The sequence below is a fragment of the Excalfactoria chinensis genome, chromosome 9 (assembly GCF_039878825.1).
Source record: "Excalfactoria chinensis isolate bCotChi1 chromosome 9, bCotChi1.hap2, whole genome shotgun sequence".
Lineage (NCBI taxonomy): Eukaryota > Metazoa > Chordata > Aves > Galliformes > Phasianidae > Excalfactoria > Excalfactoria chinensis.
In genome coordinates this window covers 6,169,032-6,186,271 of record NC_092833.1, presented here as the reverse complement: position 1 = coordinate 6,186,271, position 17,240 = coordinate 6,169,032, and the positions used below count along the sequence as shown (strand labels likewise).

General features: G+C 37.5%; 1 protein-coding gene across 1 annotated transcript in view; it reads right to left on the bottom strand.

Annotated features, from left to right (window-relative positions):
• Nucleotides 1-602: 602 nt before the first annotated feature.
• Nucleotides 603-17,240, bottom strand: part of DAW1 (dynein assembly factor with WD repeats 1) — a 133,602-nt gene continuing 116,964 nt past the window's right edge. Inside the window, exon 14 of the mRNA XM_072344820.1 lies at nucleotides 603-620. The gene's annotated coding sequence lies outside the window, so the exon portion shown is untranslated. The remainder of the gene's footprint in view (nucleotides 621-17,240) is intronic.

Genomic DNA, 17,240 nt, shown 5'->3' with positions numbered 1-17,240 from the left:
AAGAACGATTCCATCCTACAGTGCCTCTAATCCTCCAACAATACCCCAGCTATATCTTCCAAACCTGTTGCAGCCAGCACTAATCTCAGCTCTTCCTGGTGATAATTTCCCGTAACTTCTATCTAGCAGATATTTTAACACTTTCTATTACATCAATGAGTAGCTGTGAGATTTAAAATATGCTTAAAAAGGCAATGGAAACAAAGACAAAAACTTTGCCGATCTATCATTAGCCTTTACTAATTTTTTAATTTAGTTCTTTTGATGTGTGTGAGGTTTTTTTCCCCCCCTTGATCCATTTACTTCACTTCTGACACAAACAGAACTGTATATTATCAAAAATTTCACAAAAAAATTAATGAACAGAAACTCTATAATGCTGATATCCCATCTTACTTTAAGGACAAAAAAAAAAAGTACCTAAAACATTACCTCAAAGAAGATGAGTAGTTAATTAAGCATTTGATTACTTGACAGTTAGTTTGTAAACATCAGGTTCAACATTAGAGCAGATTTACATTGTTAGGTGTGATCTGCATGGTGATGACTTACCTAGACCAGGCCTGAGTCTCTTTGTCTCTGTTTTGGCTGAAGCGTAGTACTCGTAGCCTTAAGAGTACCTGCAATAACCAATGAATGGATTCCATTAGCAGAGCAGAGAATGAACCTGGCCCTGAAATTTTCAAGTATTTTCTGATATATTCATTGATTATTACATTTTGCATGAATTCAGAATTATATGCATAAGATTATCGAGTAAAATTTTGCTTTTTCCATAAGTGTTGTACTGAACAACTCTTATTACTCTGAGATGTGAGGACAGGTGATGATTTAGTAGCAGTTTACATAAATACCAGAATCACAGGTGGACTTTCCTAGGCAGCAGAAAAGAAGAATGGCTGAGCTGGAGTACATTGCAGTCCCCAGAACTGAACAGAAAGCGCAGAGACAAGAAGAGACAAACCAAAATCGAATCATTTACAAGTCAGCCTCCCCCCTCAAAGCACCTGGGGACAGAAAGATGTCTAAAAGCTGTGAGAGTCTGTCTTTGAGATGCCACAGTTTGGCCTTCAGAGAAAACATCAGACCATGTACCTTTCCTGAAGCTACTATTGTATGAAGACTGACTCAAGTCCTAATTATTCCTTCCCATAATGCCTGTTTTTTTGTTCTTGTTGGTTGCCATTTTTTCAAAAAATAAAAAAGTGGACTGAAGTTGTATATTGTTTCCTTCCCTTCAGTTTTGTTTTGAATATTAATGATGAGAGGCTTTTCTGCATGCCTATTACTTCTGCTTCCTTCTGCCAGGGTTATCTGCCAGTTGTCTCATTCAGCTAATTAATGTAGGTTTCTCTAGGTCCTGCAAATGCCCAGCATATCAGAGGTTCAGATAGCTGAGTTACCCCATCTGAGCCTGCAATCAGCAAACAAAGTAACACTAATATAATCAGTTGGTACTATGCACTTTCATTAGCAAAGCTGTCAGTTCAGACTCTCATGTTGAATGTTGTAAGACTAGCACTGCTATACTTCATTACGAAAAAGAAAAAATAAAGAAAACCCAAGAATATCCACTAATTCAGGATTTCAGTTTTCTCCCTACAGTGCACACAGTATTGGCTAACAGCTCCAATGAACATGCACAACTGCTCTGCAAACATTTCAGAGAAGAAAAAGGGTGTTTAGCACCAAAGAATGCTACTTTGTTAGCCTCGGACAGCAGGTGTGATCTGAGCTGCTGATATTGCAGAAATATCAGAGCTGCTTGTTGTAGCTTCCATAAAGAGTTAATATTTAGTTCATATACAAAAAATGGATCCCCGAGACCTGCCTTAACTTTACAACTGCAGTTTAAACTTCACTACCATTTTATGTGGAATAAAACCTCACAAGAATGTGAATATGCTGCTTTCAGACACTTGAAGCCATGATTCTTAGAAAAGATCATTGGGTAACTGCCTGTTGCAGTGCTGCCATCATTGTGCCAAATGCTCCCTGGATCTTCCTAAAAAAGAACAGCTCCCGCAGCTCCTGCCCAGCAGGTAGTGTATCAGTTGTTCTGCACTGATTTATCTGATCAGGTGTCTAAAGCCAAATATCAGAGCTAGGCCTCCTCTCCCCAGCTAACCTGGATGACAGCATTCCTTGCTCCCCCAGCCAGAACAATTCCAAGCACCAAAGCATGCTGGTCCCAGAGCAAGAAAAGGAAAGGATGTATTTATGACTGGAAATGATGAAGTCCTAACAAGAAGCAGAATGATTCCCAGGGAATACATATAGTTGCTGAATCAGGAAGCCAAATTCGTGTTGCAGAATATAAAGATAGCTGTAGCATGCCATTTATGCCTTGCTCCCTGGGTAGTTTATCAGTCAGAATATGGCAAAGCTAGTGGGAAAAAAAAAAAAGAATTACACAAGTATTCTGCTACCGTTTCATGGAAGAGCAAGTCTCCTGTTTCATTTACAGGGTAGCCTTCATTAGGAAGAAGAGTAGCATTTAGTAAAACTACAGTATTTCCACATTAGCACAGTGGTTGTGTAAAATTAAATAGAAAAACACCAGTTCCCTAATATGCCTCTGTTGGTCTACCAGCTTCTACCTACTGGGCAAATACCTCACTTTCAGTTATTGCCAGATATATAGGAATCATACAGTCGTTTGAGTTGGTAGGGAACCTTAGAGGTCATCTAGTCCAACCTCTCTGCAGTGAACAGAACAACTACAGCTCCACCAGGTGCTCAAAGCCATATTTATTGTGACCTTGAATGTCTCCAGGGATAAGGCTTCCGCTACCTCTCTGGGAAACCTGTGCCAGTGCCTCACCACCCTTATTTTAAAAGCTTCATCCTTATATTCAGTATAAATCTTCCCTCTTTTAGTTCAAAAACCATTTCCCCTCACCCTATCATAACAGGCCCTTCTTTCTCACAGCCTTCTTATATACTGTTCTCTTTGAAACAAAAGGTATCCCTTTAGAACTTCTGGGCAAGTGAGAGTGGTAAACATCCACCTGAATAATCTCAGTCATCAGAGATAAAGGAACAGGGAGAAAAATCAAGCAACCAAGAGGTGTCACAAGCGAAGGCACAGAAAAAGCCAAGCTCTTTACCAGCACAGCTCACTTGGATAACAGCGTCTTTTAGATCAGTAGCCAGCAATGGGAGCCTTAAATAACAAGGGAATTATTCAAGGGAAAGCAAATATCAGATTCCAAAGTAAAGCATGGCTTTGATAAAACAGACATACTCAACCTGAAGTTAACTCTATCACCTAAGCTTAGGCTAAGTGTGCAGCCCCTCATCGCAGCCGGAACACCAATAATAACCTAAAACTAACTCCTGAACAGCCAGCAGCTTTCCTCATTTCAGACCAATCAGCAGAGCAACAGCAGTATTTGAAATTACTTACTCATTCACTATGATAAATCCTGCCACCTCTTAGAAGCAATCTCTCTTTAACACTTTTGAAACAGCAGCTCACAAAATCTAAAAACACTGACAAAGAAAGAACTTCTGAATTCTTACTCTGCTTTTGCACACCATTACCTTCTCTCAGCTGGAGCAACCAGGAAAAAGAGACTGAATCACCCCAGTTGTGCCATCAGCTGAGTTAGATTCACTGGCTTCAGCTGGAGCAAATTAAGACAACGAACCTCAGAATTTAGAATTCCTCTAAATCTAATTTCTAAAATCCATGTAGTGAATGGGGTTAATCTAAATCATAGACAGAGCTCGGGTTTGTTTACTTTTTTATTATGCACAAAAGAACTGTTTTAGTGTTGATATTAAGTACCTTTTAAGATATTCCTTCTAGAATACTGACAAGCACAAAAACTGTGGACATTTAAATAGACGCATGGTACTAGGTAGGTTTAAGTTCAATCCTGTGAAATTCAGTTGAAAAAATTATAGCTAATTATTATGAATGGCTAATTTGCTCTTGCGCTCAGTCAATGGCAAAATTCTAACCTTCATTTAACACACACTGATGATTTCTCTACCAGGGAGCAAATGCAGGGTGTGTTCCAGAGCTTTAATTGATGAAGAACTAAGGTTTGAAATAGGTAAATATTAAGACAGAAAGGGAGAGAAAGATGGAAGGCAAAAGTTGGGTTTGATTTTTGTTTGCTTTGTTTTCCTGAATGCCAGTGTTTGCTGCAAAATACTCATTTTTGCCAGGACACAAACAACAAGTAATTAGAGTAATTCCTGTTTACTTCTGCTACCTGTGCAGCACTTACAAAAGAAGAAATACTTCTGCAACAAAGTACAGAGCCCCTCTGCTTCTCCATGATAAATAAAGAGGGAGAGAACTGTGGGCACTGCATATTACGTGAGCTCAGTTACCTCCATGTCTGCGTGGAGGCAAATGACTGCAGAATACAAGCATGCAAGAGGAAAACAATTCCAGAACAAAGGGGATGGGCAATGGATATTCAAGACTAGAAGTGGAGAATCACTTAAGTAGTTAATAAAAACTTGTTATGATTAATAATATTCTCACAAATAAGATTATTATTAATATTGCTCTGGTTAAAACCTACAGATCCTTTTCTCTTATAATGCAGATGAATCTGCCATTGGTTTTCTAAAAAGTTTAATTCATGGAAAAGCCCTCTGGATTTCATTACTTCAGCTATTACACACGACTTTAAAATTAACCCACATGCCTTTTTAAAACTCATGTTATCACTTGTATGAAACCAAGTATTTTGAAAGAACAAGATCTACGGATCTCCTGAAAGAACCAAGGCAATTACCAGCTGTTAGTACAGACCAATATTGACCAGTGGACTTTTTTAGGTACAAGGTGCCAGGATCTGATCTCCCTGTAAATCAGAAGGGATATTTGCCAAAATATACTAACAAAGACACTTGTGAGATCTCTTTATCCAATCAGAGCAGATAGAAAAATTTTTTTTTTCATGTCTGGTCTGTATTACAAAGTTTCCTCAAGATAATATCACAGGTTTCTAAAGCATGCAGCGTTAGAGCAAATTTACAAGAATTATACCTCCCTTTAAGGAATAACTATAGCTATGCAGTGAGTAGACCTGTTCCTTCTAACTTCAGAATGGCAAGATCTCTTTTAATTTCCCAGAGCTATTTAATTCTAATGCCCTGACTTCACATTCAAATGGACAAAAATTTTCTATTCCAATACAATATAAATCAATATGAAGAAATCCCATATGGCCAAGGCAACCCTCAGCAGGCAGAAATGCATCACAGTAAGCCTGAGGCGGTTACTTCAACCCCAAGACAATCTACCATGCAGAAGAATAGAACAAAAAAAACCTACTGAAGACAAGAAGCTCAAAAGAAAGGTGCAATCTATTTTGCTGATCATTTCCAATAAATGATCCTTTTGGTGGATCTGGCTTTTTTCACCATATCCTCAACTAAGAACTCTGGAGGTCAGAGACATGAGTCAAACATCATATCTAGAACTTCTTAACTGAAGCAACCAAACTTTCTGGTGAGCCCAAAGACCAACTGTGAAGAGTTACAGAAATCCCTTATAGCATCAATTGGGTATTGAAATGACAAAGGAATTTTAATGTCAACAAATAAGGAACAATGTACATGGGGAAAAATCTGTCAATTTACAAATGAGAGTGAATTTTAGTGATAAAGACTACCAGAAAAAAGCAGCCTTATCCGAGTTATCAAAATCCCAAGACAGATAATGAATGTTTATAGGCTTTGTCCTCCCTTGCACCTACACAGTACACGCAGTCACACTGTAACGTATAGTTAGAAAAGATTAAAAAGGCATCTGTTTTCTCCAAAGACCAAGAAGATACCCGAAAGGCAATGTTGAAGCTGGCCTCTCTACATGTCATCTTTCCACACAACATATGCAAACCATCCCTGGATGACTGATGAAAGCACAAAGTCAGCCTTCCAGCTAAATGCAAACTTTGCTGGGAAATCAGCTATAAGGGACATCACAGCTGCTACAGCTGTCTTTATCATGTGCCACTCTATTAATTTGTTAGCAAAAAGCTGCCATACCAAAGCACAGTAATATTAAAAGCATGTGTTTATATGTTTGTAATGAAAACAAATACTTATGTTAAAATGTTTTTGTTTTAATGGACACAGAAAACAAATGGCTTGGAGTTTGTCACCCAACAGCAGGTTTTTATTTAAAGCTGAGCCTTCGAAATCATAATGCAATCACCTCTTTTCTCCTTTTCTCCACTTTTTCTTATTTATTTATTTATTTATTTATTTATTTATTTAGCGTACAGAAGCTGTGGATGCCCCATTCCTGGAGGCATTCAAGGACAGGTTGGATGGACGCTGAGCAGCTTGATCTAGTGGTAGCAACCCTACCCAAAACAGTGCATTGGAGCTCCGTGATCCTTAAGGTTCCCTCCAACCTAAGCCACTCTATTATATTACGTATTTTCCTGAATATGTATGAGGCAAAGACAATACAGACAGCAATAATGCAGTCTTCCAAATATCAGTTCATGTTCAAGTGTAAAACAAAACATAACCCAAAACACTCCTTTTACACCTAACACAGAAATACCCCCTTCTCTGCAAAGCAGCCAGCAGTGTCTGTGGAGCACCCTGCTAACAGAATGATAATGCCATCTGACACCAGCCCCAATGGTCTGTTCTAATACTGTTCCATTTCATGCTTTTTGATCTTGGTACCTGCTTCTTTTTGTAAAATTTATTACACTATTCTTCTTAAATCATTAAAAATATGATGAAAGCTACAATGCAATTTATTGGAAAATAATTGCAATAAAATAAAAATACTACTTCTACATTTAAATAACTTGGAATTTTGAATTTAAGCACTCACTTGTTTTTTTCTGTTTGTTTTATGAAATTGAAGATCCACAGGAACTACAGCTTCCACCTCACACCTGGCTCTCTCCCCCTCCCACAGCTCAATCCCACACCACTGTTGAAAGCACAGAAGCTCTCCCAGCAGCGTGTTGCTCTGCTGCCAGGTCTTTTGTCTTTCTTGCTCTGCCACCACCTGTACCCTTCTGGGGGATCTTCTCCTGCTTCTAATATGATGCATCTCCAGTCAGGGATAAAAGAACTTTAACAGGTCAGCCTGCATCCATGGGAAAAACTGTGTTTGCTAGACTATGAGCAGAACAGATGAGGACTGACTGCACACAATAGCCTCACTCTGGAACCATTATATTCTAATCTCAAGAAGAAACAGTCATTTGCAAGATTTATTTCACAGAAAACACTAAAAGTGTTTAGAAAGCAATTTTGTCTTGTCTCCCTTTCTGGATTTGGCCAGTGAAATGAAATATTTTCAAAATATCTCCCTCTTGACACTCATTTAAAAATATCCTCAGCCATTAAAGAAATGTGAGAAAAGGTTGATACGTTCTTGTCTCTATTTTGAGCCTTTCTGCATTCCTCTTATTTCTTTATTGGTGACAGGGAGGTGTTCAGCTTTCAACGTGCTCAGCCTACTTTTTGTCTCCATGCAAAGCAGATGAGTCTTTAAACTGGGTATGGCCAGCATTATCATAGTGATTTGGAACGCTCAGAAGCTACATACAAAGCCCCTGTTCAGTGTAGGAGATAAACGACTTAGTAAAAGTTTTATATTTTTTGGATAATTTTATCACTTAGAAGGTCTAATGTCTGCTCTTACTGCTAGAGATATCCTCATTTAACTTATTTTGCCCTCTCCCAGAAATAAATGAAAAAGTTTAAAACAATTCCTGTTAAGTGGGAATTATTTTTCGAGGTGTTCAAGTTACTCCTGAAAATGGGAAACTTGACACATTCCCACCTAAATTGTGAACAGCAACTTAATTTCTAGCTAGAATACTTTTAAGGTACACCATTTACTGAATGTAAATATAAATGAACTGCTGCGTTCACATCAATTCAAACTAAATCCTTTGAAATCTATGCTAACTCTTTGTATTGCAGTAGTTATCCTGCATTCCTTACTAGCAAATTGAAGTGAAGCATTATTACTTTCTCTCTGAAGATCCTTTTCTATCTGTATGTTCTATGGCATTGTCTCTTACATGATACATTTGCCCTTCATAAATATTCATACACCTTGAAAAACACTCCAAGACCAAAGTCAAAAGAAAATGAACCCAAGAAAATGAAATTCATTAAAATGTATCAAAAGAATGAGAGGATAAACACAACTAGTTCTACAGCATTATTAGTTTAAGAACATGTTAATTAATAATACAATGTTTGTGATTTGGGGTTTTATAATTATTTCTAGCTCTTAGAGAAGTAATTGAAGAAGCATTTTAATATAATTCCACAGAGACATGCAGTGCTATGGATGAACATTTGTTTACTGCCTGAGATGTCATCCTAAGTGAGCACATAGGGTTGCTGAGAGCTGTTTGCTGCCCAGTCATGAACAAAAAACAACATTCAAGTATACAAGGAACTATTTTCTAGCCCTCCAACTATTGCCAGATCCATTCATTGCTTCAGTTACTCCTGGTAGCACTGAAAACCCTTGAATATAACAAATGCAAATTGCAACTGTTCCTTTTACGTTCTCCAGTACAGATTTTTTTCCTTTTTTTCCTCTCGAGATTTGGGCACATTCCTATGCTATGTTATGAATATTATCAGTAGTGATACGGTACCTAGCAATATTTATAGATGGTTATTCCACCTCAAACTTTGGCTGTGGCTCTCTCCTGCCTCCCTACTATTCTGGAAACACCAATTTTTGATGCAAATTCTGACAGCCCGATACTGACAGTCCCCATTTTGACCTGGGCAGAAGCAGAGCACTTGCTCCTGGTCTACAAGTTGGATGTTTCTATTACACTGCTGGCTTTCTCTTGACAGACGAGACAAAATAAGACAATTCACCTCATTTTGAATCCTCAGCTTGTTGTATGCGACACACTGGCACTACTGTTTAAGGCAGGCAGGATGGCTTTTCCAGGTGAGGTTCCATAAATCACATTATTCAGGTAACCTCATCTTTATTGTAAATACTTAATAAAGTTAACCAGTCATAAACGTGAATGACACTGTGTCTTCAAATTGCTCTTCCAAGTCTTTTTACTTCATTTCCACATGTGTACACTACACTACATTTTAATTATTTCACAATATAAATATCAAGAGGGAGGGAGCCTCTTACATATTTCAGTTAAATGACATCCATTTCTTCATAGACTCGAATGCTATTTAAGACAAATCCATTGACAGCACATTTAATCAAGCACAGTGTTTCCTCATGAGGCTTGAGTTTCTGTTTCATTCATTTTTTGACAATTTCACTTGCTTTCTCCATATCTGCTGTGCACATTTTCTCCAGCTATATTTTGAGTTTTCCTGATGACAGTGCAACAGACACCAGTGGTACTACACAGATTTATTTAAAGCCTAACTCAATGAGAGAAGCAAAGAGTATCCCCTAAAATTAGAGCGCCTGTTTCCATAGAGACAAAAACGTGAAAAAAAGAATTGTTGTATCTTGACTTTTTATAAAGTCAGAAGAAAGGACATTTTTGTGTATTTTGTTCATCAAAGGACAGACTCCATCAGTTTTCTATTTATGGGATTTCACCTTTAGGCTCACCTCTAAGCCTTATTTTGTTCAGAACACAAACAAATTGCTGGTTTGGGAGCAGGGGGAAGGTTCACATTTATATGGAATGTGGAGGGTTTCCACTAGAAATGCAGAGTTTGCTTTTCCAAATAATACAAAGCAGAGTTTGCGTATAGAAATGTGGTTTGAAGATAGCCAGGCTAATGTTCAAACAGAATTTTACATTCAGCTTCAGGAAACAAACACTGGTTCTGATTTCAAGATTTCTCACTGTGAAAGATGGACCCCAACCCACACATTGTATCAGTTGTATATTACCTTCACTACTGTCTCTAAAAGACAAACATAAATAAATAAATAAATTTGAGGGTTAGAAAAAAGTTTCAAAACTTGAAGAGTGATTTATTAAACTAAATACTCTATTTCCTGAAACCACTCATTAAGACCTATTTTCTAACCCTCTGCCCCCATTAAATAAACATTCCCCATTACGATTCGCTTGGAATTATTGTCCCAGGATTTGATGCAGTGCTCTGTGAACAAGAAGGGCTCTCTGCTAATCATGAAGGATAACCTCATCTCCCTGTTAGAAGAACTCTCAGCTTCTCCAACTAATGATCATGTTAGCCCTTCTCATCACTGCAGCCTATTAAGAAATTCTGTCGTTGACATATAGCTTCACGTTGCCTTGTTATATTGTCTGATTGCTGACTTTTGTGTCAAATGCAGGTTGTAGTTATTTTCCATTAACTATTTTGAAAAAGCACTTAATGACCAACAAAGTACCTTCGTGACAATTACCCCATTTAAAATCCCTTCATTATGTACCAGGTGAATTTTAGATCATTCTAATACCATAGTTAAAATGCTGACGAGTTTCAGGTTCACATTTTCTATGAAAATAATGATATCGACAGTTTTGTCTTCATCAGTCGAACCTTTAGCATAATCAGAAAAGATGGATCTTTTCAATTAACTATTTTATGGTTGTTTTATGATTGTTGCAATACAATTGTTGCTTTTTTTTTTTTTTTTTTTTTTTTTTTTTTTTATTACTGTGACCTTCTTTTGATACTTTATTATTGAAAACTGCATCAGCTATTCAAAACCTGTACCAGAAATAAGTGACTAATTCTCTCTCTACCTTCAACCACCGAATTAAGGGCATAGCTTTAGCTTTCTGCCCTTCCAGGCATTCTTCTACTGTTTTGCACAGGTCCTCAGGCAGCCCTGAAAAGCGTTTTGATACGAGTTTGCTACTGAACTCTAACTCACTTTACCATGTGAATTCTTATACTTTCAGTAGTTATACTGATGAAATACATTCTTTTCCTCTTCAAATTTAGATTCACATAAAGGAAAAAATAGTAATCAATGCATCCTCCTTTAGAAGAGGCAGAAAGCAGAGCTACAATCCTTACTGTCACTCATATACTTACAATTCCCTATTATCCTTTATTTAATCCACATTTTTAATCCTAGGACTTTTGGCATAACTCATAAATTGTCTGGGACTAATACATTTTTTGGACTCTAATCTTAGTGTTGATTGCTTGCTTTCCACTTTTCATTTATCACATATACTTACATATTTCTGTATCTGCCTTTATTCTTTCCCTAAGAGATGCTGCACAGTTATAAGCTTATTCAATTAGATGCTGATGGAGCATCTAATAAAATATCCCTGTTTCTCAGTTATCTTTCATAACTGATTAATTTCTTTTCTAGACAATTCCCCTTTATCGCTATTAAAAATATTATCATTTGTTGTCCTTCTGTGATGTGAATTCATGCACTATAATGCAAGTGAATTGCTGATTTGGATTCCTATGTATGAAAAGAATAATTTCTTAATTATGTCCTTTTCAGTGATGAAGTTCAAATATAATTTTCCAATGTTTGAAGCAATCTCTGACATATATTTCAAGGACAATAAAATTTCAGCAGCATAAGAATTATATCATCCATCCCTCGTTTTGACTTACACCACGTGACAGCTTTTTATTCAGCATATGTTAGAAAGGCACTTGATAAGCCTGCTATTCTAACTTCACAAGTGATTTGATAGCCAGTAACAATTTTGAAGTATAGTTTGATCAATCTGGATATCAAGTCACAGGCATTCACGATTCAATAACTTGGGTAACGTAGATGTAACATTAATACAAGTGCCTCCCCCCTACTCATCCCAAGCCTCTTCTAAGGTAATAATCACTTAACATTTCAGTCATATAATCTTCATCAGGCATCAGAGGTCTCAGTAATACTAGAAGTAAAATTATGCTGATAAATAACATTAATTGTTCTTGGAATTGATATATAGGGAGGAAAAAAAAAATCAAAACTTTTCCCCTGTTAAGTTTCTCAAATTTAATTTTGGAGGTTAAAACTTACTTTGTATTCTCAGAAATGAGATTCGGGTCTTAGGAGTAAAGTTTTGTTAGTTTTAGAAGTTCAACTTACTACACCACAGTATATCTGGTGAAGAAGTACAGAAATTTGAGCAGCAAATTCATTCTTACAGAATCTCAAACATACTTCAGCTCGATTTGCCTAAGAATAACTGCCATGCTTTAAAAAACTTCCACAATGACAAAGCACTTCAGTAATGAAGAGCAAGAGTTGAGCTTAAAAGAAAAAAAAAAAAAAAAGCAGACAGAAAGAGGGGTAACATCCCATAGAGCTGTAATAATAGACAGTATATTGAGCTTGACATCTTTGAACTTTACCAGTATTAATTTTCACTGCACTCCTACCCAACACAACACATTCAGTCATGTAATTTATAGAAAGAACGACAAAGCAGAGGAATCGTGGTTTTTGAGAATCATACAGAGAAACAGAGCCAATATTAGGAAAGGAATAGACTTACTACACCAGTTTAATCTGTAGTGATTTTCAGTTCTCATACATGGAAAGGGATGGAGGAAAAGCAGCTGTTAGCCAAGATGTGCTAGATAACTACAGAGGGCAGTGAGGATGGAAATCAGTACATTAGCATCTTGAGTATAAGGAGCATTAGAAATAAGTCCCTCTAGAATTCCCTTGTCTTCTTTCTTGTCATAGAGTGGTGCAACAAATATGAGACAGTGTTTTCAGTGATCCCCAGCTAATTTCAATCTTCATTTTACAGAATAGTTCTACAAGCTACTATATGAATTTCAAGAGAAGACATCTCAAATAGCAGAAAAACAGAAACATTCAGGAATAGAACACGCTATTACAATAATTATTCTGGATATCTGAGTTACTGACAAGTCTTCAGTTATGTTATTTTGGCTATGCGTGCACATTCATGCATACATGGAGACATTCACAAATGCTACTCCTATCTTTCTTTCTCTCATGCAACTCATAAATTCTCCCTCTAGAGAGGTAAGCACAACATCTTTTTGCTGTCATCCCACTGCATTTCACTGTTCTTGTCTCTTGCATCTCAACTAAAAACTTCTTCCAACAATGCATTTCCATGATAATGGAACATGTCTCTTCCAGGGTGCATTTGGAAACAAGATTGTTCTATAACAAAAAGCTTATGCTGTAAGATAAAAAAGAACAAGGTTTTGTAAGATCCCCTACATTACATTGACTAGGTTTTGTGCTTTTCAAACAATAAATATTTGATGATTCATTACACAAAGAAAGGCCTGATTGATCTAATGGACTTTCTCACAAAAGTATTCTTGAAATGCATATGCTTGATTTCTGTGTGCTGACAGTAAGCACAGCATGGGGAAAAACAATGTCAGAGAAACTGTCCAAATGAAGAGTCACCAGTTACATCTGTGCTGCTGGACAGATGTAACATTTCAAAATGAAATATTTTAGTCATAGAAGAACTCTCTCAGGGTTGCAGGGTGACTAATGGGATTTCTGTATGTATGAGATTGTGGTGCTTTATACACTTTCCAGATTAATCAGATTGTTCCTACAGATGTCTGCGTACTTCATGTAGAAAGGTCAATTGCAGTGAATCCCAGGCTGATAGACTGGCATAAATGTATTGAAATAATCTGAAACACTGCAGCTATTTAAGTCTGTTACAGAGTTGTTTCAATCTGTTAGATTGTTGGATAATGCTAGTTTTAATTACTCTGAAAAGCAAAATTCTTCATCTGCTTTATGATTTGTTTATTCATAACTGAGGAGATAAGTTATAAATTAATCCATAAATACATTGGCAGTTGGTGGTACTGATATAAGTATTTATACAGTAGCTTCTTCTATAAGGTTCCATCTGCTGTGACATCTCCACTTTAAGCTTGTCACTAAACTTCAAAGCTTTATAAACAAAACCTGCACATTTAACTCTTTTAAATACTTCCCAGTGGAGTATTCAAACGTGCCAATAAATTAACATCTTTTGAATGAGCGCTTTAAGGCACACTTTCTGATTCAAGTTTTCTCCTTCCCACCATAACTGGCACAGTACTTTGTGGGTTTTCACTGGCAAAGATTATACTCTGTGACATGGCTCAGGAAAGGAACCAAAACAAAACAAAAAAACCTGTGAAACTGAACCTGTGAAAAGGAAGAATTTAACACAGATCTGCTAACATCAGAGTGAGAATCCTGAAATGCAAAGCAGATGCCCACTCTTCTTTCACTGCTCTGTGTTACAGCATAGAATAGAGCTTATGAGTTGTTTAACTGAGGTGGTCTTCAGATAATGCTACAGTTCAGAATGCAAGACTGATCTAGGAGCCTTGAGCACAAGGATGTAGCCTTCAGCATAATTTACTCATGTATATCTTCAGAAAGAATCTAGTGTCATAGTAAAACTGCAGTACTTCCCATACTACCCATAAACCTTCCTCTCTTAAAGGGTGTTTGCTGTTTATCTTAGCAATACATAGCAGTGCCATTCTCTATGCTCCTAGAAGATTAATACTGTGATGATACATTTTTTAGTCTTACATAACTCAATGGAACAGATAATATCTTAATTAAAAATTCTAAATTCTAATGTTTCTGTAAAGGTTTGTACATAAATACAACTAAAAGATGAGGATTACTACTGTCTGTAACAAATGATTAATAAACTATTAATAAACTTTGAATTAAGGAATTAGGCCATGAAACTTCGCAGTTATCTAGCTCTTGTCTCTGTGTCCTGTGTGCTAGCACAGGCTATTCTGTCAATGAAGTGTAGGACACAGCTCCCAAACATCCCTCCTACTTCAGGGCACCCAGATCATGGGAAGAGGCAGTGCTGGAATTAGAAATGACAGTGGGATGCTCTTTTACAAATGCAGATGTGAATTTGCCATTCTGTTTTGTGGTCTGCAGGGAACTAGGGAAACCAAATGTGACAGAGCACTGCAAAACGGTAATCCTACTTCACAGTATTTTAAAGGAAGAGAAGTGGATAATGTTGAGGCTTTACAACTGCAGACACATTTTTCCACAAATAAACTCTATATGGTGAGTAGTCAAATGTACTCAGGCTTCATTTCAGTGTGAGAGAAGCTGAACAAAGCATGTAGAAATACACTCCTACCCGCTGCTACTCAAAAGAAATATCTATGCACATCTTAGTCTCCACCATTGACCTTGCCATTAACAAAGCTATCCAGAGCAGATTTCTCCTGACAGCTCAGGTTCACCACATCTTGCAGAATATCACCCCTTCTACCTATACATTCTGACATATGAAATGATTGGTGAGTGTCTTATATTAGCAGGAAGGTTCCTCCTGCTGCTGTCCTCATTCAAATTTGATACAAAACCAAACCTCCACATGGTAAAGTTTTGATGTTTGTTTTCAATTTGCACCAAAACAAAACATATATCTCAGCATAGTCAATTACTCAAATGATTGCAGCACTCAAGGAGACAGAAAAGGCTCTTGAATTCCAAGCACCAAGAGAAATTGTAAATATTAGAGCAATATAAAGACCATGCAAGAATAGGGAAGAGGAAGGAATGTATAGAAATTCCACAGTAGAATTTGGGAGATCCTTTTGACTGAAGTTTTGCCAAAACAGACCCATTGTCACAGAAAGATTTGTTTCTCTGACCTTGTGTTTGCTTGGAGAAAACTGTGCTGAAAAACTTACATTAATTACAATGGTAATCCAGAAAGTCCAGGGCTTATGGGTTCTGTCCTACTGGCATTGAACAATAAAGGAAAAAGACTTAAAAGTCAATGCCTAAACTCAGATGCCAGAATACAGCTTCGTTATCAAAGACAGGAACCTACTACTCGTGCAGGGACAGTTCCTGCTTTGGGGACAGGACAATTCAACGAGAAATACATATTTTATGTTCTCTCTAAGGTTTGATTTGGTTTTGTTATTTTGTTTGCTTAATACCAAAGTAATACCAACTGTCAGGCTAATAATTACTGTGTACTAAAGCCAGAGATTTCAAAATACAGGTTATTATCAGGTAGTGATAATTATCAGAAGAGTTGATATCAGTATAACTTGAAAGAGAAAGTTACAGTGATAAAAGTGAGTAAACTACAAAACTAAGACTTTTCTCTCAGGATTCTTTTTTCAGCAGAAATGGCCATCACCTGTATTCATTTCAGAGGCAAATTTAGTATAGCCTCATTAGCAGCAAGATTTCAGTTTGCTGTCTTATTTCTGTGGTTTCCAGGAGGCAAATTAAGAGAGAAACTAATTTCAGGAAGGTAGAAAGGAGAAGCTGCTATCTTCCATAGCTTAAATACTCACAAATAGCTAGGAATATGCCATCCAGTGTTAGGATAATTACGCTTCAATATTTCTGACCTGCAGAAACATGTAATAGCAGTGAAGAAGCAGCAATGACTAAATCAGCCAAGGAAAATGACTCTCTCTGCCCTCCGTACATGCAAGAGAACACCTGAATAATTTACCAGCCAGTTCTGCTGTTTACAATTCAAGCATATTGCACACTACAATGCAAGATGACAAGCTAATTAATTTTGCTAGCACTATATCCTCATTCCCTGTGTTCATTTGCTGTGCTCACTTCCCTTCACACTTTGTGAGGTGCATGTCAGCCTTGCCCAAGTCAAAGTGAAAAACGGATCAGCAGGAGGAAGCCATCCCATAGCTGTACTGCAGGTAAGAAGGCAGATCAATCACCCCTAACCCATCTTCCCCCCTCCACCTCCTTGCTTGCTTTCCTCCCACCTGGAAGCACAAGCCATCATTCCCTGGAAAAGTGTCCAAGTGCCCTCAAATCTGACTAGATTCAGCAGCACAAAGCAGCCGTGATCTCACAGCCAGGAGCCCTCAGGCTGTCTTTTACCCCAAAACACATTTTGTGTCTGGGCCTGCTTGCAGCATTGTTGGGACTTGCCAGGCATTGCACAGAAAAGCCACTAGGTCTCCAGCTCGACTTTTGACAGAAGTCCTTGACCGGAGTCTCTTAATTCAGTAATCACCCTCAGTGCTCTACAAACACCATGAAGGACCAGGCAGATTAGCATGGTCCAAATCCTCTAGAGGTGCAAGCTGCTGAAAGCATTTTGCTCTGTCATTCTAAAAGCAAGGACAAAAGCTCTTAAGCGCCGACGTGCTCGTCCCAGAGCTGGAATTACTTCCTTTCCTCTTTTACTGAATTATTTGGAGCAGTCTGTGATCCTGATATGGCGATACACAATCTCACGTCCCTGAGCCTCTGTATCACTGCTAATCAGCAGAACTCAAATACTTCAGAGCATTTATAACAATACCAACATGAGGATCACACCAGTATTCCT